The sequence below is a fragment of the Aquarana catesbeiana genome, linkage group LG12, assembly GCF_042186555.1.
Source record: "Aquarana catesbeiana isolate 2022-GZ linkage group LG12, ASM4218655v1, whole genome shotgun sequence".
Lineage (NCBI taxonomy): Eukaryota > Metazoa > Chordata > Amphibia > Anura > Ranidae > Aquarana > Aquarana catesbeiana.
Genome location: NC_133335.1, coordinates 118,221,869 through 118,245,415, shown reverse-complemented (window position 1 = coordinate 118,245,415; position 23,547 = coordinate 118,221,869). Strand labels below are relative to the sequence as shown.

General features: G+C 46.9%; 1 long non-coding RNA gene across 1 annotated transcript in view; it reads right to left on the bottom strand.

The window, feature by feature from the left end:
- Nucleotides 1-251: 251 nt before the first annotated feature.
- Nucleotides 252-23,547, bottom strand: part of LOC141114544 (uncharacterized) — a 34,391-nt gene continuing 11,095 nt past the window's right edge. Inside the window, exons 2-3 of the long non-coding RNA XR_012236925.1 lie at nt 10,579-10,686; nt 252-336 (exon numbers count right to left, since the gene is read on the bottom strand). This is a non-coding gene — a long non-coding RNA (uncharacterized lncRNA). The remainder of the gene's footprint in view (nt 337-10,578; nt 10,687-23,547) is intronic.

Genomic DNA, 23,547 nt, shown 5'->3' with positions numbered 1-23,547 from the left:
TCTAATGCAGTGATATCGATCGATTCAAGATTAATGTTGCTTTCACAGGGGGAATGCTCCCATACCTCTAATCCTGAATCTTGATTGTGAGACTGCATCTCTTGTCCTTCTAGTTGCTGGAAGGAATACTTTTCTGAAAATTGTAAACATGTAAAGAACATCATTAGAGTTTATTATACAATGTATGTTTAAAAAAAAATGCACATGATTAAATGAATTGTTTGGTTTGCCAACCTTTGCAGCTTAAATCTTGTGGAGGGGATATTTCGATTATTTCTTCTGCTTGCACTGTTTCCATAGATGGTTGTTCATCACTATAATACTTGGATGATGAGCCTATAGAAAAGCAAGCATGCCTCAAAACATTAACAAGAATGTGTTTTATCATTAGTCAAATCTACACATTCGTAAATTATATGCGTGCAAAACAATATTATAAATAAAATTAATTTTTAATTCCCTCACTAACCCCCCCCCCCCCCCAAAAAAAAAAAAACACCCCAACCTGAAAATTAACAGAAAAATTTAAATGGGGAAATAGACAAGACAAGGTTTACCTCAAGTAAATAGATATCCAACATATCAAATCTTTTTTATTAATTTCAATGAGCAGAGAGAGGGTTAAGGGATTATCACGGTGCCAGCCAATAATTGAAATACCATATGATAAAATAACAATAGTTTATTCTCATATAATTAAAAAGAGATATATGAACATACATATCAAGGGTGTGAGCAATACAAAGAATGCACATAAAGGTAAAAAGCCAACTGAGCAATTGTATCACACAAACCCGCTGGCGTTCTCAGGGTACCCAAGCTTATGCTGGATTCAACAAGAGCAATGGTCTATGACTAAACTGCCTTTACCCTTCCTTGTTCCATTGGCTCTTTACTATTCTAATAGCAAGATTGGATTCCTTGAGTGATTTCCATCTGCCATTCTTGTCTTAAATAAGCCAGCATATTGGGTGCCCTGTTCCTTTCCCTTCCCCTATTACTTTGCACAAATAGTCCTTTTTCGCCCCCTGCAGCCTTCTACTGTGTCTATAGCCCTTGTATCCGCCTTGGGGTTTCCCACGCCTGCCCACTGGGTACCCATTGAATTCCAAGATAAGAGTACAGGTATCACCAACTGTCCCTGAGGAAGCCTATTTAGGCGAAACATGTAGGACTTCATATACCTGCTCACATGACCTGCCATCATGCCATAGGCGGGTTTGTGTGATACAATTGCTCAGTTGGCTTTTACCTTTATGTGCATTCTTTGTATTGCTCACACCCTTGATACGTATGTTCATATATCTCTTTTTAATTATATGTGAATAAACTATTGTTATTTTATCATATTGTATTTCAATTATTGGCTGGCACCGTGATAATCCCTTAACCCTCTCTCTGCTCATTGTATTTATACTATTGGGATGAGGTGCCGTTTTGTTATGAGGACTATCCAGTCATTCAATCCACTTTTTTATTAATTTGTTTGTAGGGGGGGTGGCGGGGGGAGTGATAATTTCATGTTTTTTAAATATAAAATTAAAACACAAAACAAAATAGAATCTATTTCTACTTACAATTTGATTACATAGGGAATCACGGGCGGATCCAGAGTCCAGTCTCGGGAGGGGCACTGCCAGAAAATAATTTTTTTTGCGGGCAATTTATCGGGGAAATGGCTGGTGTTGGCGCTTCAATCATCACGACACCATGGTTGTTATGGTGTCAGGATGATTGAAGAGCATTATTTATATTATTACATTGTAATATGAAATGGTTCAACTCACCATAATGCAGAATCAGTGGGAGCCCTGAGTGTCACTTGCCACGTCACCTGCCACACGTTGCGGATTGTCCACTCACCACATCACCTGCCACACGTTGCGGATTGTCACTTGCCACATCACCTGCCACATGTTGCGGATTGTCCAATTGCCACGTCACCTGCCACACGTTGCGGATTGTCCACTTGCCACGTCACCTGCCACACGTTCCGGATTGTCCACTTTCCACGTCACCTGCCACAAGTTGCGGATTGTCCACTTGCCACACGTTGCGGATTGTCCACTTGCCACACGTCGCAGATTGTGCACTTGCCACATCACCTGCCACACGTTGCGGATTGTCCACTTGCCAAGTCAACTGCCACACGTTGCAGATGGGGGCGGAGAAGGAATAATGCTGGCGCTCTGCCACTGACAGTGGACGCTAGACATTTTAATTAGTCTGTCTAAACTCTCGGTTCCCCTATATATGGCTCCAGCTCCTGTCACGTCGGCTCTGAGACTCGAGTCTGACGTGACTCTGACGTCACTCGTTGATAGACACCAGGCGGCCCAGGCGCTAGCAACGAGTGCAGGGAAGAGGCTCCATCCATCTCCTCCCGCTCCTGGTCAGTGCGGCGTAATAACACTAGACAAGTCTATCTCTCGGCACCGCTGATCGGCTAATGTGAGAGACAGACTCGGGCAGAGGGAGAGCAAGTGCAAGAGACATGTCAGTGTGGTATTTTCGGGGGGGGTGGGGCAATTGCCCTGTTGCCCCCCCTGGATCCGCCCCTGTAGGGAACTAAACGGATGTGATGATTTTTAGGTGATGATTTTTCAGGTTCTCTTTAGAGAGACATGCAGTGTCTAAAAGAAACACCCATGTCTCCTCTTGGCTACACTGAATATTTTGCAATGAAAATCAGATTGCAATACATCCCTTTCAAGCTAGGTGAGGACAGCAAGAGCTTGATCCAGATGTGCTGTCATAAACTTCACTTTCCTGACAGGCTCCATGGCAGCATACGTGTGGGTAGGCTCCGCCTCCATAACTACCCAATAGGACCCCTCTCCCATAAATCTTTGCTCTAGGCTGCTATCCATGTTCCTTTTTTGTCCTCCTCTGTAGGACCAGGTGTTGGTTCTCCTACCTGAAGATAATCCTCCTTGAATCCTTGAATCCTGATCGATTCAAGCCGAGTGCCAAAGATTCGTCCGATAGGCCCTGACTGTTAAGCAGGGTATGGAGTGTATAGCAGAGTAGCGCTGAAGATTGGATCGGTCCATCTATGTGCGCACGGTCTGTTTGCCTAATGTTTCAGGCGACCATTATCTGCTGCCAAGTCCGGTGTGTGTGTGTATGGATAGCGGTTCCTCGGCCCAGGTGATCGTAGGTGGAGGGGTAAGTTCTTATTCATTTGCTTATGGCAGCAGTGTTTATGTGTTGTTTACCTGTTTGTTCCCCTGCTTTACTGGTGTCCTAATCGGCACTGACGCTCCATGCGTTCCAGCAGCCGCTCTCTCTGTTACTTCCGGGCACCGGCGTGCGCTCTGCGCATGCGCAGACCCGATACGAAGTCGAGGCTTGGTTCGCGCATGCGCGCGAGCATCTCGCGTCTGACGTTGGCGATGACGTCAAGGGCGCCACTTTTAAAAGCTGAGGAAAGCTTACAGAGCCCCGGGAATGATCGTGGGGGATACGGCGACTTCCCGGGGCAACTATCTTGGCAATTCAAGGTAAGACAAACTCCATTGTCTGGGGGTGGAGGTCTGTTGTCAGCCAGCTGAATGTGTGAATCTGTCTCTGCAGCTTTATATTGTGTTGACACCATGGACTCCTCACTGCCCCCTAGTGGCCAGCCCGCTTGTAGCAGGTATGTTTGCAGTTATGCTTTTCTGCCTGTACAAGGATTGAGAGTAGGATTTTAGGACACTAGCTGATTTCTTTCTCTATCTTCTCTGTGTTTCTTTCCTCACAGCCCTCCTAGGTCTGATCCACACTGTAGTTCCCATAAAGGAAGTGGATCATCAAAATCACACCACCGGCAACCTTCCTCCAGGTCTAGCCATCATAGATCTCCTTCCAGATCTGAACAGCGCGATAAAAATCCTTCTCACCCCCCTTCATCTCACTCTAGAGAGAGATCAGGAAAATCATGCTGGGGATGCAGGATGCCTGTTTCAACAGACAAATCTCTCTGTGATCACTGCTTCTCTAAAGCTGCAGATGAGAGGGATGGTGCAGACCAGCGCTTGGAATCTATGGTGAGGTGGGTTGTGAAAGAATCTCTACAGGAAAGAGAGGCTCAACAGCCCCGTGATTCCCCATCAGACCCATTATGCCCTCCAGTGGGAGAAGGTTCTGTGCATGAGACATGGGAGTCTTCCCAGCCAAGTCACCCTTCCGCTCCTGTTTCAGATAGCGAATCGGATCTGGAAGATCCTGGCGTGGGGTTTGAGTATGCTCTAGTTCCTTCTTTGGTGAAGGCAGTAAAAGAGGCCCTGAAGTGGGAAGACCCGGTTACTCCCCCCCCCAAAACAGAGAAAGTTTTTCAAGCAGCTCAATAAGGAGCGATAGTATTTTCCTTTTCTCTCTGAGCTGGGCGATGTCATTTCTGAGGAATGGAGCAAGATGGACAAGAAAAGTTCCATGCAGTCAAAGGTCTTGAAACTATATCCTTTTAAGGAAGAGGAAGTAAAGCACCTTGAATCAGCTCCATTAGTGGATGCAGCACTGATGAGACTAGCAAGATATGTAACGCTTCCCTTAGAAGATACTGTATCTTTTAAAGATCCTTTGGAGAGGTGAATTGATTCAGATTTAAAAAGGATCTACCTGACGTCAGGAATGGCATGTAAGCCAGTACTTGTGATAGCTGCAGTCTCCAAAGCGAAACAGCGAAACAGCGAAAGATTCTCCTATCCAGGAGATCAGGCTGGCATCAGCTTTTCTTGGGGAGGCATCTATTGATGTCATCCGCCTGATGTCCCGAGTTATGTTGGCGGCTGTTTCAGCTCGTTGTGCCTTATGGCTCCGTCTGTGGTTGGCGGATCCAGCTTCCAAGCAAGCTTGGTGCCGAATTCCGTTTGAAGGTTCTTCATTGTTCGGCAATAAGCTTGATAGTGCCATAACCCGGGCCACAGGTGGGAAGTCTGGTTTCCTCCCTCAAGACAGACGTCTACAAAATCAGAAACGCAGTTTTCCTAGAAGACAAAACTCTGATCGCGCTAGGGATGCGCGCAGCTACAGACCTGGTCGGGAGTTCTCAAGATCCTGGAAATCCAGGCAGTCCTCTTTTAAGAAACCCGCAAAAAGGGGTTCCTCTGGCAACCAGGACTTCACAAAGTCCTTTTGAGATTGGGCCCGCTCAGGCATGCCAGGTGGGGGCTCATCTTCGTCACTTCGGGCATGTCTGGGCGGCCTCAATCCGAGATTACTGGACCATCAAGACGGTCTCCTCCGGTCACAAGTGGGTCTTCAACAATACCCCAAGACTCAGATTTGTTCCCACATCTCTTCCAGGTTCAGAAGAGAAAAAGCAGGTCCTATTAACCTACGTGAGTTGTTTATTGGATCAAGGCGCAGCCGTCCCCGTTCCAGAAAACGAATGAGGCAAAGGCATGTATTCTCCTCTGTTCATGATACAGAAGAAAAACGGTACATGGAGGCCAGTAATAGATTTAACATATCTCAATTCCTTTATCCGAAAGGAAAAGTTCAAAATGGAGTCTTTACTTACGATCCAACAATCAGTACATCTGGGAGATTGGATGATTTCAATCGATCTAAAAGATGCAGACTTTCACGTGCCAGTGGCATCAGAGTTCCAACAATTCCTCCGCTTTGAGGTAGGCAATCAGCATCTGCAGTTCACATGTCTACCCTTCGGCCTAACAACGTCACTTCGGGTCTTCTCCAAGGTCCTGTTGTCTGTTGTGGCTCTACTTCGTATCAAGGGGGTTTGTCTCCACCACTATTTAGACGACCTACTTCTCCTAGCTCAGTACAAAGATCAACTTTTAGAGCACAAGGAAGTAGTCATCTCCACCCTGCAGGAGTTCGGGTGGCTTCTGAATCTAGAGAAGAGCCATCTAGAGCCAACACAATCTCTGGTGTTTCTAGGGGCTCACTTCAACACATTGGAAGGCACCATCTCCCTTCCAGAGGAGAAGATTGGAGTGATACACGCAGCCCTTGCGTCATCTCATCTCTCCGCTCTCCAATGCTTGAAAGTAATTGGCACGATGACAGCCACCATTCCTATGGTGAAGTGGGCCCAATGGCATACACGACCCTTCCAAAAAGGGTTCCTTCAACAATGGGATTCTTCCAGCCAAGTCCAGCGCATACACCTTACTCCATCCATGAGAACGTCTCTCCTTTGGTGGCTTCAAGGGAAGAATCTGCGCAATCACCATTCAATCATTCCCATCTCATGGGTCACATTAACATCAGATGCCAGCAATCGGGGTTGGGGCGTTCACTGCCTTTCAGATGTGGCTCAAGGTCGATGGATTTTCCCTGCTCGAGGGATTGTCTCCAACATTCTGGAGCTGAGAGCTGCCTTTCAGGCGCTTCGGTCATTTCGCCATCTAATAGAAGGGTCATCAGTAATGCTAAGGTTGGACAATACAACTGCGGTGGCTTACATAAAGAAGCAAGGTGGAACTCGCAGCTGGTCTCTGTTACAGGAAGTAGAGCCAATAATGAGCTGGGCTCAGAAATATTTGTCCAACATCTCGGCAGTTTACATTCCGGGGATTCAGAATGTACAGGCGGACTTCCTCTCGCGGGTTCAAATGGACAACAACGAGTGGTCTCTCCACAGAGGGGTGTTCGAGTGGCTTCTGACCCTGGGAGTACTTCCAGAGGTCGATCTGTTTGCTTCCCCATGCAATCACAAAATGCCCAGATATTATTCAAGGTTCAGAGACCCTCAGGCATATGGAATAGATGCTCTCTCAGATCAATGGAAGTTTCAGAAGGCTTATGCCTTCCCTCCGGTACCAGTGATTCTTCAATTTCTCCGGAGGCTCAGAACAGAGAAGGTGGAGATCATTGCAGTGATTCCTTTCTGGCCCAACAGGCCGTGGTTTCCTCTGTTATCGCTCCTGAGTTATCAAGACCCAGTTCCCCTTCCTCTCAGGCCGGATCTACTGTCTCAAGGCACAACGTTACACCCGTGCCCATCTTGCCTACACCTCAGGGTGTGGTTCTTGAGAGGGAAAGGCTTGAATCTCTAGGCTGTCCTGAAGAAGCTATTCCAACTCTTCTCAGTGCCAGGAGGGGAAGTACTAATAGGGTAAACGAGCGGATATGGTCTAGATTCACTGATCATATGTCTTCCAGGTCGAATCCTTGTAACTCTCCAGCAGTACAGGACATACTGAGTTTTCTCCAATCAGGGCTGGACCTATCCTTAGCAGTCAGCTCACTAAGAGTTCAAGTCTCGGCCATCTCGGCCTTCACAGGAGTATCTTGGGCAAATCACACATTAGTCCGTCAATTCTTTAAAGGAGCTATCAGGCTTAAACCTCAAAGAAGACCTAGGTTTCCCAAATGGGACCTTCCTATTGTCTTGGATTTTCTCTCCAATCTCAGATCAGATCCTGACAAACCTCTTTCCATGAGAGACCTCACGCTCAAGACCACCTTCCTAGTAGCCGTGACATCGGCTAAAAGAGTGTCATAGATCAGAAATCTAGGTTCAGAAGAACCTTTCCTGGCCTTCTTTCCAGACAGGGTAGTGTTGATTCCCATGCTTGGGTCAAACCCTAAAGTGACCTCAGTTTTTCATGAAAACCAAGAGATTGTACTTCCTACTTTCAGAACAACGGATAATCAGGATATTCATCCAGTTGACGTAGGCCACACTCTAAAACAATATCTGGAGGTCACGACTCCATTCAGACAAACGGAATTCCTTTTCGTTCTTCTCCATGGTAAAAACAAGGGAATGCGAGCTTCGGTCAGATCAATTTCTTCTTGGATTGTGCAGACCATTCAGAGGGCATACAAGGCAAAGGGCTTGGCTCCTCCAGAGGCAGTGACAGCTCATTCGACCAGGAGTATCTCGACCTCGTAGGCAGCTTCTCGGCATGTCGCGCCTGAAATCATTTGTAAAGCGGCTTCCTGGTCTTCTATTAACACATTTGTTTCTCACTACTGTGTTGAGCCTGCTGCTCTGTCATCCATTAATTTTGGTTTACAAGTATTGTCAGTTGACAATGTAAAATAAATTTGATTTCTTTGCTCAAACATTTTTGCCCACCCGTGTGTATTTTGGGCGAGTTATTTTCCACACGTATGCTGCCATGGAGCCTGTCAGGGAAACGGAAAATTTATATCAAATACTTACCGTAATTTTCCTTTCCTGATAGGCTCCATGGCAGCAGGAGTCCCTCCCAAATGTCTGGAGTAGGCTAGTTACGGAACATGGATAGCAGCCTAGAGCAAAGATTTATGGAAGAGGGGTCCTATTGGGTAGTTATGGAGGCAAAGCCTACCCACACGTATGCTGCCATGGAGCCTATCAGGAATATTACGGTAAGTATTTGATATAAATTTTCCGTTTTCCAGGTCACATCAAGAAGTTGAGTGAAGCAGACAGGGGCGTAACTAGAAATAGCAGGGCCCCATAGCAAAATGTTGTATGGGGCCCCCCTGCAAACAGCCCCCCCCCCCAGCTGCCCTAGTGTCAATGCAGCATGACCTGTGCCACATATAGCCTGACCTGTGCCCAATGCAGCGTGACCTGTGCACAATGCAGCGTGACCTGTGCCCCATACAGCATGACCTGTGCCCAGTGCAGCGTGACCTGTGCCCAATGCAGCGTGACCTGTGCCCAATGCAGCATGACCTATGTCCCATACAGCGTGACCTGTGCCCCATACAGCGTGACCTGTGCCCAATGCAGCATGACCTGTGCCCAATGCATCATGACCTGTGCCCAATGCAGCGTGACCTGTGCCCCATACAGCGTGACCTGTGCCCAATGCAGCGTGACCTGTGCCCCATACAGCGTGACCTGTGCCCCATACAGCGTGACCTGTGCCCAATGCAGCGTGACCTGTGCCCAATGCAGCGTGACCTGTGCCCCATACAATGTGACCTGTGCCACATACAGCGTGACCTGTGCCCCATACAGCATGACCTGTGCCCCATGCAGCCTGACCTGTGCCCCATGCAGCGTGACCTGTGCCCAATGCAGCGTGACCTGTGCCCAATGCAGCGTGACCTGTGCCCCATACAGCGTGACCTGTGCCCAATGCATTGTGACCTGTGCCCCATACAATGTGACCTGTGCCCAATGCAGCGTGACCTGTGCCCAATGCAGCGTGACCTGTGCCCCATACAGCGTGACCTGTGCCCCATACAGCGTGACCTGTGCCCCATACAGCGTGACCTGTGCCCAATGCAGCGTGACCTGTGCCCAATACAGCATTGCCTGTGCCCAATACAGCCTGGTCTGCCTGTGCCCCATACAGCCTCACCTGTGCTAAGGAAGAGGCAAGCCACCCGGATCAGCAGAGAGCTGGATTGCCCGCTGTAATAGCTTTCATTTGAATTTCCCGTGTTCCCGGGGCTTATCGTCACATAGCCCCACCTCTTGGCCTGACCCCTATGATTACGTCACATGTCCCGCATTGGATTGGCGTTCTGTCCATCAAAGGCGCCGGGCCAAGAGGTGGAGCTATGTGACGTGAGCCCCGGGAACACTGGAAGTTCTAATGAAAGCTATTACATCGGGCAATTCAGCTCTCTGCTGATCCGGGTGGCTTGCCTCTTCCTCTGCACAGGTGAGGCTGTATGGGGCACAGGCAGACCAGGCTGTATTGGGCACAAGCAACGCTGCATTGGGCACAGGTCACAGCCTGCCTCTTCCTCTCCTCTCTTTTCCCCTGGCTGGGAGACTGTGCCGGCGGTGCTCTCATCCTCACTGGGCCCCACTTGGCTGCGGGCCCCATAGCGCCCGCATGGGTCGCTATGGTGGTAGTTACGCCCTTGGAAGCAGACATGTGTCCACTCTTCTCCTTTCCCTCAAGCCATTGTCTCGCTACCAGACCCACAGATGGGCAAGCGGAGGCCAGAAAGCATAACAGGGTGTGGCAGTACTGGGGATCCGTGTGAGCAAGCTAGAGTGTGCCTGTTTTATCATAGTGCCAACAGCCACCAGATTATGTGTGCAATCATGCAATGTTCATATCATGTTTTTTTAAGTGCTGCGCAAACTGTAGGTGCTATATAAATCCTGTGTATAATAAGAATAAGAATATGGCAATGTGCAGCAATCACCAATACATAATACATTAAAGGGGTTGTAAAGGTTCCTGTTTTTTCACCCTAATGCATCCTATGCATTAAGGTGAAAAAACACTTGTCAGTGACCGGCCCCTAGCCTCCCCTTTTTACTTACCTGAACCCTCAAACTTGTCCCACGGGGACGCGCCATCTCTCTGCTAGGGTGTTCTCGGCTGTTGATTGGATAGATTGATAGCAGCGCAGCCATTGGCTCCCGCTGCTGTCAATCAAATCCAATGGAGGGGCCGAGTCCTGCATTCGGTGCCTATGGATGCCGAATGCTGAACTCGGGAGCGCGCCCGCAAGGTAACCCCCCGGGAGAGCGCTTCTCCCAGGGGGTTATCTGATGTGGGGAGGAGCCGAGAGAGCCACCGAGGGACCCCAGAAGACGAGGTTCAGGGCCACTCTGTGCGAAGCGATCTGCACAGTGGAGGTAAGTATGACATGTTTGTTATTTAAAAAAAAAAATTTACCTTTCACTTTAAAGACCATGTGGTTGTTTGCACATACCTGTGGAACGCTGCAGTGATTGCTCATTTTCATTTCCTGAGGTGCTTGCCAACAAATCATTTTTTGACTTGTGATTTGTTCTCTTTGCAATTTTTTGTTTTGTTTTTGCTGAAAATAAACAAAATAAATGCATTGTAAAATACAGTTAAATGTGACAGTATAAATTTTTTGAAAATAATTACAAAAAAATTAAAACTTAGTTTTTTTTATGATCTGATGATTTTTTTTTAATTTCTCATGTTCTCTGTGTTTTAAATCAGACCATCTTTTGGGTAGTTGATCCTTGGAGCGCAGGATTTCATGTTTCTTATTTATAACTTTAATTACTTCATCCAGTATGCAATTCTTACGTGCATTCGATTTGTTGTAGTTTTTTAGCTTTCCATCATAGTCATAGGTTTCGAACAACCTTACAAGCTCCACCATTTCTCATTGCTGTTGCCTTCATTTTGCCTGGATTCTTCCTTTTTTGCCCATGCCGTGGCCTCCTCTGCGTTCTCCATGCTGTAATGGCACTGTGTGTAGGCCCGATGTCGCAGGCGGAGTTGCGCGATCACGGGGCACAGAGGGGCGGAACTTACGACACATGCACTGTAACTCGGAATCATACAGGATCTTTCGCGGGACGTTCTTTCGGTACTTTCCTTCCATGCATGCGATTATTCCGTATTGTTAATTTGATATTCTTCCGGATTCATTAGCAGCTTCCGATTATGCGCAATCGTTTTTTTAGACGATTGCTGTACACATTAGACGATTATCGTGGATAAAAAAATACAGTGGTCAGCACCTTGTCTACAGTAGCTGCATTTCATTATCACTTAGTTGTTTCCATCAGCACGAGTTTATATTTAGTAATATATTTTCACATTAGACAATTATCGTTCGTTCCATTCACGTACGAGAAAAATTACGGAGCTTGCTCCTTCGAAATTTTTCGCTTGGACGGTCGGAATCGGCTGTCGAAAGTGGTATACACACGATCCGAAAATCGTACCATTCTTCCTCGAACGACATTTTTCGTACGATATTCGGATCGTGTGTACGGCTATACGCCTCTTTCAAAAAGCATCTAAGCTGTGAAGTATTGGAGTTATACAGGCAGATGTCAAAGGACCTTAACCACTTGGCGACCGCCTCACGCAGATATACTGCGGCAGAATGGCACGGGCAGGCAAAATCACGTACCTGGTACATGATTGCCTTCCCGCGGGCGGGGGGTCCGATCGGACCCCCCCGGTGCCCGAGGCAATCGGCTTTGGTCTGGGAGCGTTCAGAGATGAAGGGGAGGCCATCCATTCGTGGCCCCCCCCTCGCGATCGCTCCCAGCCAATCGGATCATTCCCCTGCCTCTGTATAGTACGCAGAGGCAGAGAAAATGATGTCATCTCTCCTCGGCTCGGCATTTTCCGTTCCGGCGCCGAGGAGAGAAGACTGCAATGTGAGTGTAAAACACTACACATCACAGTAGAACATGCCAGGCACACATAACACCCCCCTTTACCCCCCGATCACCCCCTAATCACCCCTCCCCCCCCCCGTCACACTGACACCAAGCAGTTTTTATTTTTTCTGATTACTGCATGCTGTCTATTTGTGACAGTTAGTGTGGTAGGGCAGTTAGTGTTAGCCCCCTTTAGGTCTAGGGTACCCCCCTGACCCCCCCTAATAAAGTTTTAACCCCTTGATCACCCCCCGTCGCCAGTGTCACTAAGCGATCATTTTTCTGATCGCTGTATTAGTGTCACTGGTGACGCTAGTTAGGGAGGTAAATATTTAGGTTCGCCGTCAGCATTTTATAGCGTCAGGGACCCCCATATACTATCTAATAAATGTTTTAAACCCTTGATTGCCCCCTAGTTAACCCTTTCACCAGTGATCACCGTATAACTGTTACGGGTGACGCTGGTTAGTTCGTTTATTTTTTATAGTGTCAGGGCACCCGCCGTTTATTACCGAATAAAGGTTTAGCCCCCTGATCCCCCGGCGGTGATATGCGTCGCCCCAGGCAGCGTCAGATTAGCGCCAGTACCGCTAACACCCACACACGCAGCATACGCCTCCCTTAGTGGTATAGTATCTGAACGGATCAATATCTGATCCGATCAGATCTATACTAGCGTCCCCAGCAGTTTAGGGTTCCCAAAAACGCAGTGTTTAGCGGGATCAGCCCAGATACCTGCTAGCACCTGCGTTTTGCCCCTCCGCCCGGCCCAGCCCAGCCCACCCAAGTACAGTATCGATCGATCACTATCACTTACAAAACACTAAACGCATAACTGCAGTGTTCGCAGAGTCAGGCCTAATCCCTGCGATCACTAACAGTTTTTTTGGTAGCGTTTTGGTGCGCCAGCGGCCTAGTACACCCCGGTCGTAGTCAAACCAGCACTGCAGTAACACTTGGTGACGTGGCAAGTCCCATAAGTGCAGTTCAAGCTGGTGAGGTGGCAAGCACAAGTAGTGTCCCGCTGCCACCAAGAAGACAAACAGGCCCGTCCTGCCCATAGTGCCCTTCCTGCTGCATTCGCCAATCCTAATTGGGAACCCACCACTTCTGCAGCGCCCGTACTTCCCCCATTCACATCCCCAACCAAATGCAGTCGGCTGCATGAGAGGCATTTTCTTTATGTCCTCCCGAGTACCCCTACCCAACGAACCCCCCCAAAAAAGATTTTGTGTCTACAGCAAGCACTGATATAGGCGTGACACCTGCTATTATTGTCCCTCCTGTCCTGACAATCCTGGTCTTTGCATTGGTGAATGTTTTGAACGCTACCATTCACTAGTTGAGTATTAGCGTAGGGTACAGCACTGCACAGACTAGACACACTTTCACAGGGTCTCCCAAGATGCCATCGAATTTTGAGAGACCCGAACCTGGAACCGGTTACAGTTATAAAAGTTACAGTTACAAAAAAACAAAAAAAAAATATAAAATAAAAAAAAATAGTTGTCGTTTTATTGTTCTCTCTCTCTCTCTCTATTCTCTCTCTATTGTTCTGCTCTTTTTTACTGTATTCTATTCTGCAATGTTTTATTGTTATTATGTTTTATATAATAATAATATTTATATTTATGTTTCAGGTATGCAATTTTTTTTACTTTACCGTTTACTGTGTTTTATTGTTTTTTTTTTTAAATCAACAAAGTTTTTATTGCTCATAAAACATACAATATCACTATACATTTAGGTTATCACATTCTGTACAGTCAGTTATATGTTATGTGTACATTCAATTAGGCCTTTTTCCCTTTGTTGACAAGTTCACATTTATATGTACAACTGAAAATTAACGGATACATTTTTAATAAATTTCTTTTTAACCAGTATGTCTGTTGTCCTTCTCCTCCTCCCCCCTCCCTTATACCTCTGTTTCATATCTTTGACATCCATGACATTGCTCCAAGATTCACATAGTATCTCCTCTGCTCACAATCCCAAACATCTCTATATACCTCTAAGTAATCTAATTTGTACCAGTTCTACCGGACTTATACCTGGGGTATCCAGCCATGCATCCCATAGCTTATCAAATTTCCCTGGGTTCCCCCTATGCTGATATATGTACTTTTCCATAACCAGGGTACTACCCATCTGTTGGATCCACATTTTAACCAACGGTGGTGTGGCTGATTTTCAGTGCAGAAGTATTGTTTTTCTCGCCTGAAATAAGGCTCTGGCAAAGGCCATTCTAGTTATATTCTCCGGGATGGCCTCCTCCAGTATTCCCAGAAGGCATCCCAACGGGTCAAGGGGAACATTAGTTTGAAAAACCCTATTGAGTAAGGTCATAACCCCTGTCCAGTATCTATGGAGTTTGGGGCATCGCCAGAGCAGATGAATCAGATCACCTGGCGCATTTCTGCACCTGTTACACAGTGGATCTTGTAACCTCCCCATTTTGTGTAGTTTTACTGGTGTATAATGCACTCTCAGCAAAATATATAATTGGGAAACTTTTTGTGAAACGTTCAGGGAGCATGTATTGACAGCTTGAAGGGCCTCCTCCCACTGCTCCCCTGTAATGGGTCCCAAGTCTTCTTCCCATTGTGACACCGCCTTCATGGGATGCCCCTCTAGAAAAGAGGACAGAAGCATGAGGTAGCATTGAGATATTATACCCTTTGTGTCTGTTGCCTCTTGTAATATGTGAAAAATAGGGGTGGGTGACTGTACCCACTCCACTGCCCTACCCTGCGCCTGTATTGCATGTTGTAATTTTAGGTAATAAAACAGCATAGTAGATGGTAATGCATATTCAGACTGCAAGTCTGGAAAAGATAGCAGTTTCCCATTCTGAAATATGTGTTTTAGGTGAGTAATTCCCAGAGGGCGCCATCTAGAACCCTGCTTAATTTTGGCCAGTTCCTCATAGGAATTATTTTCCCATATTGGGCTGTAGGCGGTGTATCCCGTGACATGCTGCAGCTGTTTAACCTTGTTCCATACTTTTTGGAGAAGTGCGTAAGTTGGCATCTGTTTATTGGGTTTCTGGAATCTCTGAGCCTCTAGTCCCTCTGGTATGGATTCCACCCCTGCTCCCCTCAGCAGAAGTTTGGCCGAGGAGCCTGCAGGGGATGGAGCCATAGCCCCTATTAGATGTTGTAATTGCGCCACCAGATAGTATATCCAAGGATTGGGGAGTGCAAGACCTCCTCCCTCCTTTGGATATTGCAGTTGCTCCAACTTGATCCTAGGGGGCTTGTTGTGCCATAGCAGTGTTCTGAATAGCGTATTAACAACTCTAAATATTTTGAGGGGGATAACTATCGGCGTATTATGCAGCTGGGGCATCAGAATCATCTTTATGAGATTCGTCTTCCCCGCCAAGGATATTTTACGCCTGTTCCATATATTTATTTTGTCTCTAAAACGTGTCAACAGGGGGTATATGTTTAGTTTGTAGTAATCATTCAATTTGGGGGATATGTAGACGCCTAAATACTTAAAGGAGGTTACAACTGGGACCGGACACGGGAGACTCGCCCGCAAATCCGGAGTCTCGTCCAAAAACATCAATGCAGACTTGGACCAGTTAATCGTAAGACCTGAATAGTGGCCAAAGTCTGCAATCAGGGACATTGCATGGGACAATGAGGCGTCCACGTCCTCCAAAAAGAGGAGCATATCATCCGCATAAAGCATTATCTTCTCATGCACTTCACCATATCTAAATCCCTTAATCTGCTGACATTCTCTGACCTGTGCGGCAAGTGGTTCAATGGCCAACGCAAATAGCAGGGGGGACAAGGGGCACCCCTGCATGGTCCCCCTACCCAGTGCGAAGACCTATGACATCCTGTCCGTTACTCGTACCGCTGCCTGCGGTGAAGCATACAGCAGCCGTACCCATGTAATAAACCTAGGACCGAACCCAAATCTGAACAGTACAGCCCACAGGTATTGCCAGCTAACACCGTTGAATGCTTTATTAGCGTCAAGAGACAACAGTGCCCTACTGCCGGTCTCCTCTGTTTGGGTCTGCATGTTCAGAAAGAGTCGTCGCAGGTTAGTGGCGGTTGACTTCTTGGGCATAAAACCTGCCTGGTCAGGATGTATGATGGAAGAGATAACTCTATTAACCCTTAGGGCCAGAATTTTGGCCAGTAATTTCACGTCACTCTGCAGTAGCGAGATAGGCCTGTATGAACTGGGATCTACAGGGTCCTTACCGGGTTTAAATAGTAATATAATATTGGCCCTTGTCATGGATGTTGGTAGCTTTCCTGATTTAAAGGATGAGTTGAATACCTCCAGCAATTTCGGTAAAATCGCCTCCCCGTATTGTGTGTACACCTCCATTGGGAGCCCATCATCCCCTGGCGCCTTGCACGTAGAAAAGGAGGCAGCCGCCTCCTTCAATTCGTCCAGCGTAATTGGGGCCTCCAGTTCCATGCGCGCCTGTCACGACAGGACAGGCAGGGAAATCTTGTCTATGTACTCCTGTAATGCCTCATCTGTATAGTTCTCACATGGCTTATATAAATCCTGATAGAAGGACGCTAGTTCATTAATAATTGATTCAGTGTCATTTACTAATCTCCCATTTGAGCACCTGATAGCTCCTATAGCCGGTGACGACTGCTGAGACTTGGCAATTCAGGCCAGTAACAGACCAGTCTTTTCCCCTTCCTCGTAAAAAGCTTGCTTAGTAAAAAATCGTTTCCGCTCTGCATTGGAGGATCTCAACCGGTCCAGGGAATCCTGTCCCGATATCCACGCCTCCCTTGCAGATTCAGAAGGATCCGTGACATAGGATAACTCAAGCCGCCGCACCTGGTCTTCAACCTGTTTCACAAGGGCCGATGAATTATGTTTAATGGTTTCTATTTCTGTTATGAATGTGCCCCTAAGACATGCCTTAAAAGCATCCCATTTAGTTGCACCATCCGGATGAAATCGGTTCTCATAAAAGTATTGTTCAATTTGCTTCATTACCCTTTCTAGGGACGTGAAAAGCTTTAGCCAAAAGGCATTAAGTTTCCAAGGAGCTTTGGGCAAAGAGACCTCAGGGCGCGTTATCAGGTGTGTTACTATTGGGGAGTGATCTGACACCCCTCTAGGAAAATACTCAACTTTGGTAATTAGATTTACAACATGCGGGGACCCCACACATAAGTCAATGCGTGAGAGCGAGCCATGTGATTTAGAAAAACATGAGAATTGTTTGGATGTTGGGTTTTTCGCTCTCCAGACATCTATCCAGCCAACCTCCACCAGCAGGCAGCTCAAAATAGTGCCTCTTCCCCCCAGTGGAGCTTGGACCGGAGGATGTCTGTCAAGTTTTGGGTCAAGATACCCGTTAAATCACCCATAATTATAGTGGGTATATCAGGCTTGTCAACCAGGTACGTCAGCAGGAGCTGCAATATCTCTCTAGAAAACGGGGGGGAATGTAAACAAAAGTAAACAGCTTGCAGTGAATGAATACATATCTACCTAATGGATCAATAGCAGAGTCTAATTCCTGGTGGGCCAGGGACTTATGAACCAACACACTCACTCCACGAGAGAACGCAGAGTGTGTGGAGTGATAAGCCCTGCCCACCCATGAGTACTGCAGGAGTCCCACTGTATCCTTTGTGAGGTGAGTCTCCTGCAACCCCACAATAGCAGGGTGAAACTTCTTTAAACATGAACTTATCATTGTGCGTTTTAGTGGATCATGTACACCTCGGACATTCGAGGACACCATTATTGTAGTAGCCATATCCACTAAGTTGAATTCTTATCCGGGTGGAACAAGAGCCAGCCGGCCTCGCACCTGGAAGGTGAAGTGTCCCATGTCTGTGGGAATGTAGGCAGTTCCTTGTGATAGCCCATGGACATAAACTGACCAAGATTTAGATTTAGTGATATGATGCAGCAGAGAGTGTAACTTAGAGCAAGGCGCAACTGCGCAACAGAAATTAAACGGGGGAGACAGTCCCTGATGTTATTATGGCCATCCTTGGCCCATCGATATGGGATGAAAGTAGACCGTCCCCTTGCTTCTTTAGATTCGTAACAGTCAATCGAACTTGTGCCAACCAGGCAACTGTTAACCTGTCCCTGAAACTGGGACCTATTGATGATCTGCAAGATCTTGTGGGTGCGACTCACCCATTGTGGTATTGAGTGGTTTCAGTGGTTTGTTTGAGCCCATTCAAAACGCTGAAATTGGCTTAATGAGAAGTGTCCCGTTAACCATGTATTGTAACCATCCGCCGACAGCTTACCGACCTTATCAGGATTATTCTCCAGCCATCAGTCACCCCCTTCATTCTCTCGGTGTCTCCGTAGGTCTTGTTCATTATGATCTAGCCATGATGTCGCTTCCGTTGCCGATTCGAAAAAAGTAGCCTGACCTCTGGCAGTAATGCGTAGCTTAGCTGGGAACAGCATGGCGTATGTTACTTGAAGTTTTTGCAGGCGTTTCTCCACCTCTGCAAATTTGGCCTTTTTTCGCTGCACTTCAGCAGAAAAGTCTGGGTAAAATGAGATTTTTGTCCCATTAAAATGGATGGAGCCTCTTTCCCTCGCTAGCTTAACCACTTGCCGACCGCCGCACGACGATGTGCGTCGGCAGAATGGCACGGGCAGGCAAAAGGACTTACAGGTACGTCCTTGCCTGCCCGCGGGTGGGGGGTCCGATCGGACCCCCCCCCCCGGTGCCAGCGGCGGTCGGATTCAGGTCAGGGTCGATCGAAGGTGAGGGGGAGGCCACTCATTCGTGGCTCCCCCCTCGCGATCGCTCCTGGCCAATGATGGGCTTCCTCGGCTTCTGTGAATGTAAACAGAAGCAGAGGAAGTGATGTCATCTCTCCTCGAGCCGGTCTTTTTGATCCGGCGCCGAGGAGAGAAGACATCCAAGTAAGTGCACCAACACTACACTAACAGTAGAACACGCAGGCACACTTGTCACCCCCCTGTCACCACCCAGTCACCCCCTGATCACCCCCCTGTACCCCCACACATACTGACACCAATAGCAGGTTTTTTTTTTTTCTGATTATTGCATTGGTGTCAGTTTGTGTCAGTTATAAGTGTTAGGGCAGTTAGGTTAGCCCCCTTTAGGTCTAGGGTACCCCCCCTTAGGTCCAGGGTACCCCCTTAACACCCCCTAATAAAGTTTTAACCCCGTGATCACCCCCCGTCGCCAGTGTCACTAAGCGATCGTTTTTCTGATCGCTGTATTAGTGACACAGGTGACGCTAGTTAGGGAGGTAAGTATATAGGTTCGCCGTCAGTGTTTTATAGCGACAGGGACCCCCATATACTACCTTCTAAAGGTTTTAACCCCTTGATTGCCCCCTAGTTAACCCTTTCACCAGTGATCACCATATAATTGTTACGGGTGACGCTGGTTAGTTGGTTTGTTTTTTGTAGTTTTTTATAGTTTATTATAGTTTTAGGGCACCCGCCGTTTATTACCTTATAAAGGTTTAACCCCCTAATTGCCCGGCGGTGATATAAGTTAAGTTTTTAGGGTCAGATAAGGTCTGCGTCGCCCCAGGCAGTGTCAGGTTAGCGCCAGTACCGCTAACACCCACGCACGCAGCATACACCTCTCTTAGTGCTATAGTATCTGAACGGATCGATATCTGATCCGATCAGATCTATACTCCCCAGCAGTTTAGGGTGCCCCAAAAAAACGCAGTGTTAGCGGGATCAGCCCAGATACCTGCTAGCACCTGCGTTTTGCTCCTCGGCCCAGCCCTGCCCAGCCCACCCAAGTGCAGTATCGATCGATAACTGTCACAAAACACTAAGCACACATAACTGCAGCGTTCGCAGAGTCAGGCCTGATCCCTGCGATCGCTAACAGTTTTTTGGTAGCGTTTTGAATCAGTCGCTGACAGTCAGGAGCTTTTTTGCCTGTAAGTCTCACTAGTGTACCCCTAAATTTAGAGCCCAAAATGGCAAATCGAAGGTACACTAGTGAAGAGGCCTACACATTTCTGAGCATGACAGATAGTGAAGAGGAAGTCACTCATCTGTCAAGTTCAGGCTCAGAATACGATCCTGTAGAGGACAGCGGCTCCATGACAGATGGTCCCTGCTAGGGTCAGGCGTACCAGACCCCGAACTTCTTCTTCTGTCCTTGAAGTGCAAGAACCGCAGGTCCCTCGTATGGAGCAGAGCAGTACTAGTGCCGCTATTCCTTCTGGTGAACTGGCAAGCACCAGCGGCCTAGTACACCCTGGTCGTACATCCAGCACTGCAGTATCACGTGGTGACGTGGCGAGTCCCATAAGTGCAGTTCAAGCTGGTGAGGTGGCAAGCACTAGTAGGGTCCCGCTGCCACCAAGAAGACGAACACAGGCCCGTCGTGCCCATAGTGCCCTTCCTGCTGCATTCGCCAATCCGAATTGGGTACCCACCACTTCTGCAGCACCCGTATTGCCCCCATTCACTGGCCAACCCGGAATTCAGGTGGAAACAGTTGATTTTACGCCACTGGATTTTTATTCACTATTTTTCACCGAAGATCTCTATAGATCTATTGTGGACCAAAGCAATTTATACGCTGGTCAACACATCGCCACTATTCCCCAATCCTCCCTTGCCAGAGATTGGAGACCAATTACGGTCTCCGAATTTAAGATCTTTCTGGGCCTTTCCCTCAACATGGGCATAACCAAAAAGAGTGAGTTGCGGTCATATTGGTCCACTGACCCAATTCACCATATGCCCGTGTTCTCTGCTTCCATGGCCAGGGCACGATACGAGCAGATTTCGCGGTTCATGCACTTCAACGACAATGAACTCTGTCGTCCTCGTGGAGACCCTGAATACGATCGGCTCTACAAAATTCGGCCCCTCGTAAACCACTTCAACCAACGTTTTGCAGACTTGTTTACTCCCCATCAAGTTGTCCTCGTTGATGAGTCCCTGATTAAATTTTCTGGCCGCTTGTCATTCAAACAGTACCTTCCCAGCAAGCGTGCCAGATACGGGGTCAAGATGTATAAGCTCTGTGACAGGGCCACAGGCTATACATGTAGATTTATGGTTTACGAGGGCAAAGATAGTCACGTAGAGCCGACAAACTGCCCTGACTACATAGGAAGCGCTGGCAAGATAGTGTGGGACTTGGTGTCACCCTTATTCGGAAAGGGGTACCACTTGTACGTGGACAATTATTACACGAGCGTGCCACTTTTTAGTCACCTTTTTGATCATCAAATTGGAGCATGTGGCACCGTGCGACCTAATCGCCGGGGCTTTCCTCAGCGGCTTGTAGATTCCCGTCTTAGAATGGGGGAGAGAGCCTGCTTGCAGTGTAATAACTTGCTCGCTATGAAGTGGAGGGACAATAAGAATGTTTTCGTTCTTACCTCCCTTCATGCAGACACGGCGACCCAAATTACTACGGCGACTGGTGTTGTGGAGAAACCCCTCTGTGTCCACGAATATAACCAAAATATGGGAGGGGTGGACCTCAACGACCAGTTGTTGGCGCCGTACGTAATTGCCCGTAAGGCCAGACGCTGGTACAAAAAAGTGTCTGTATACTTATTTCAATTGGCTTTGCTGAACGCTCATGTGCTATACAGAGCTTCAGGACAGACTGGATCCTTCCTTAAATTCCAGGAAGAGATCGTCAGAGCCCTTCTGTTTCCAGACGGTGCTCCACCTCACCTTCCCCAACCAAATGCAGTAGGCCGGCTGCATGAGAGGCATTTTCCTTATGTCCTCCAGAGTACCCCTACCCAACGAGCCCCCCAAAGAAAATGTCGTGTCTGCAGCAAGCGCGGTTTTAGGCGTGACACCCGGTATTATTGTCCCTCCTGTCCTGGCAATCCTGGTCTTTGCATTGGTGAATGTTTTGAACGCTACCATACACTAGTTGAGTTTTAGCGTAGGGTACAGCACTGCACAGACTAGGACACACTTTCACAGGGTCTCCCAAGATGCCATCGCATTTTGAGAGACCCAAACCTGGAACCGTTACAGTTTTAAAAGTTACAGTTATAAAAAAAAAAAGTAAAAAAAAAAAAAAAAGTAAAAAAAAAAAAAAAATACACAAAAAAAATATAAAATAAAAAAAAAAAAAAATAGTTGTCGTTTTATTGTTCTCTCTCTCTATATTTTCTCTCTATTGTTCTGCTCTTTTTTACTGTATTCTATTCTGCAATGTTTTATTGTTATGTTTTATCATGTTTGCTTTTCAGGTATGTAATTTTTTTATAGTTTAATGTGTTTTGACCATTTTTTTGTTTTCAGGTACGCCATTCAGCTGCAGCGCGGATTTATTTATCTTGACAGCAACAGCGTTTGCTCCCACGATACATAAAGCCGTGACTCCAGCGCTGTCGGAGGTGATTTCACCACCACAGTTACATACTTCAGCATATATGCCGAAGCGTGGGGGCAGCAGTGGGTGGAGGAGCGATTTGCTCCTGCCTTTTGTGGGAGGATGCCCCCATGCTTCGGCATATATATATTTTAGGTAGGCACAGGTTGCGTTAAATGTTTTATTTTTTACTATGTTTTTTTTTTGTATTTGCTTTGCAGGTATGGTAAGTATTACTGTTATACTGTAATGTTACTTTGTTTTTTGTTAACCATCATTTGCTTAGCAGGTACGCCATTCAGTTGCAGCGCGGATTTATTTATCTTGACAGCAACAGCGTTTGCTCCCACGATACATAAAGCCGTGACTCCAGCGCTGTCGGGGGTGATTTCACCACCACAGTTACATACTTCAGCATATAGAAATGGTATAGACTCCTCAGAGATAGTTATGAAAGAGTTGCCATCATCCCTAAACAGCATAGAGTAGGAACCTCAAAAAATGGGGATTTTTAAGGCAACAAAGGCAAAAGTATTTAAAAATTGAATAAATTTATTGATACAAAAATAGTATTAAAACGTAAATTAAATTGATCACATAGACATGTACATTAGAAAAAATAAACAATATGATATATTACAGATGTGGCAAAAAAATCCAACGCGTTTCAAAATAATTAAATTTCTTCTTCAGGGATAAACTTTGCCATAATAGTAATCATGATTGACCCAACGAATTCTCAGCATAGCGCTCCAAACATTTCCCCATCCGGTTAGTGAACAGTCTTTTATCGTGCAGAAGAGCCCCCAGATATCAAAATCCAAGGAGAGACGCCAAATTACCCCAAGTGAAAGAAAAACACTTGGGGGGAGGGGGGTGTGTGTGCAATCTTGTATAAAAAATGATTTGAGTATGTCTTCGAGTATAAGAAGTTTATTTTCCGTATGTAATAGAGAAGGAAAGTATTCCTTCCGAGTATAGGATCCGCACGCAGGTCCAGAGGGGACAGAGATCAGTTCTAGATCAGAGCACAGGCCCAAGGACTGTCCGTTCTCCTCAACAGGTAGCAGAGAAATGACGCTGAAATGACTCGAAGACATACTCAAATCATTTTTTATACAAGATTGCACACACACCCCCCTCCCCCCAAGTGTTTTTCTTTCACTTGGGGTAATTTGGCGTCTCTCCT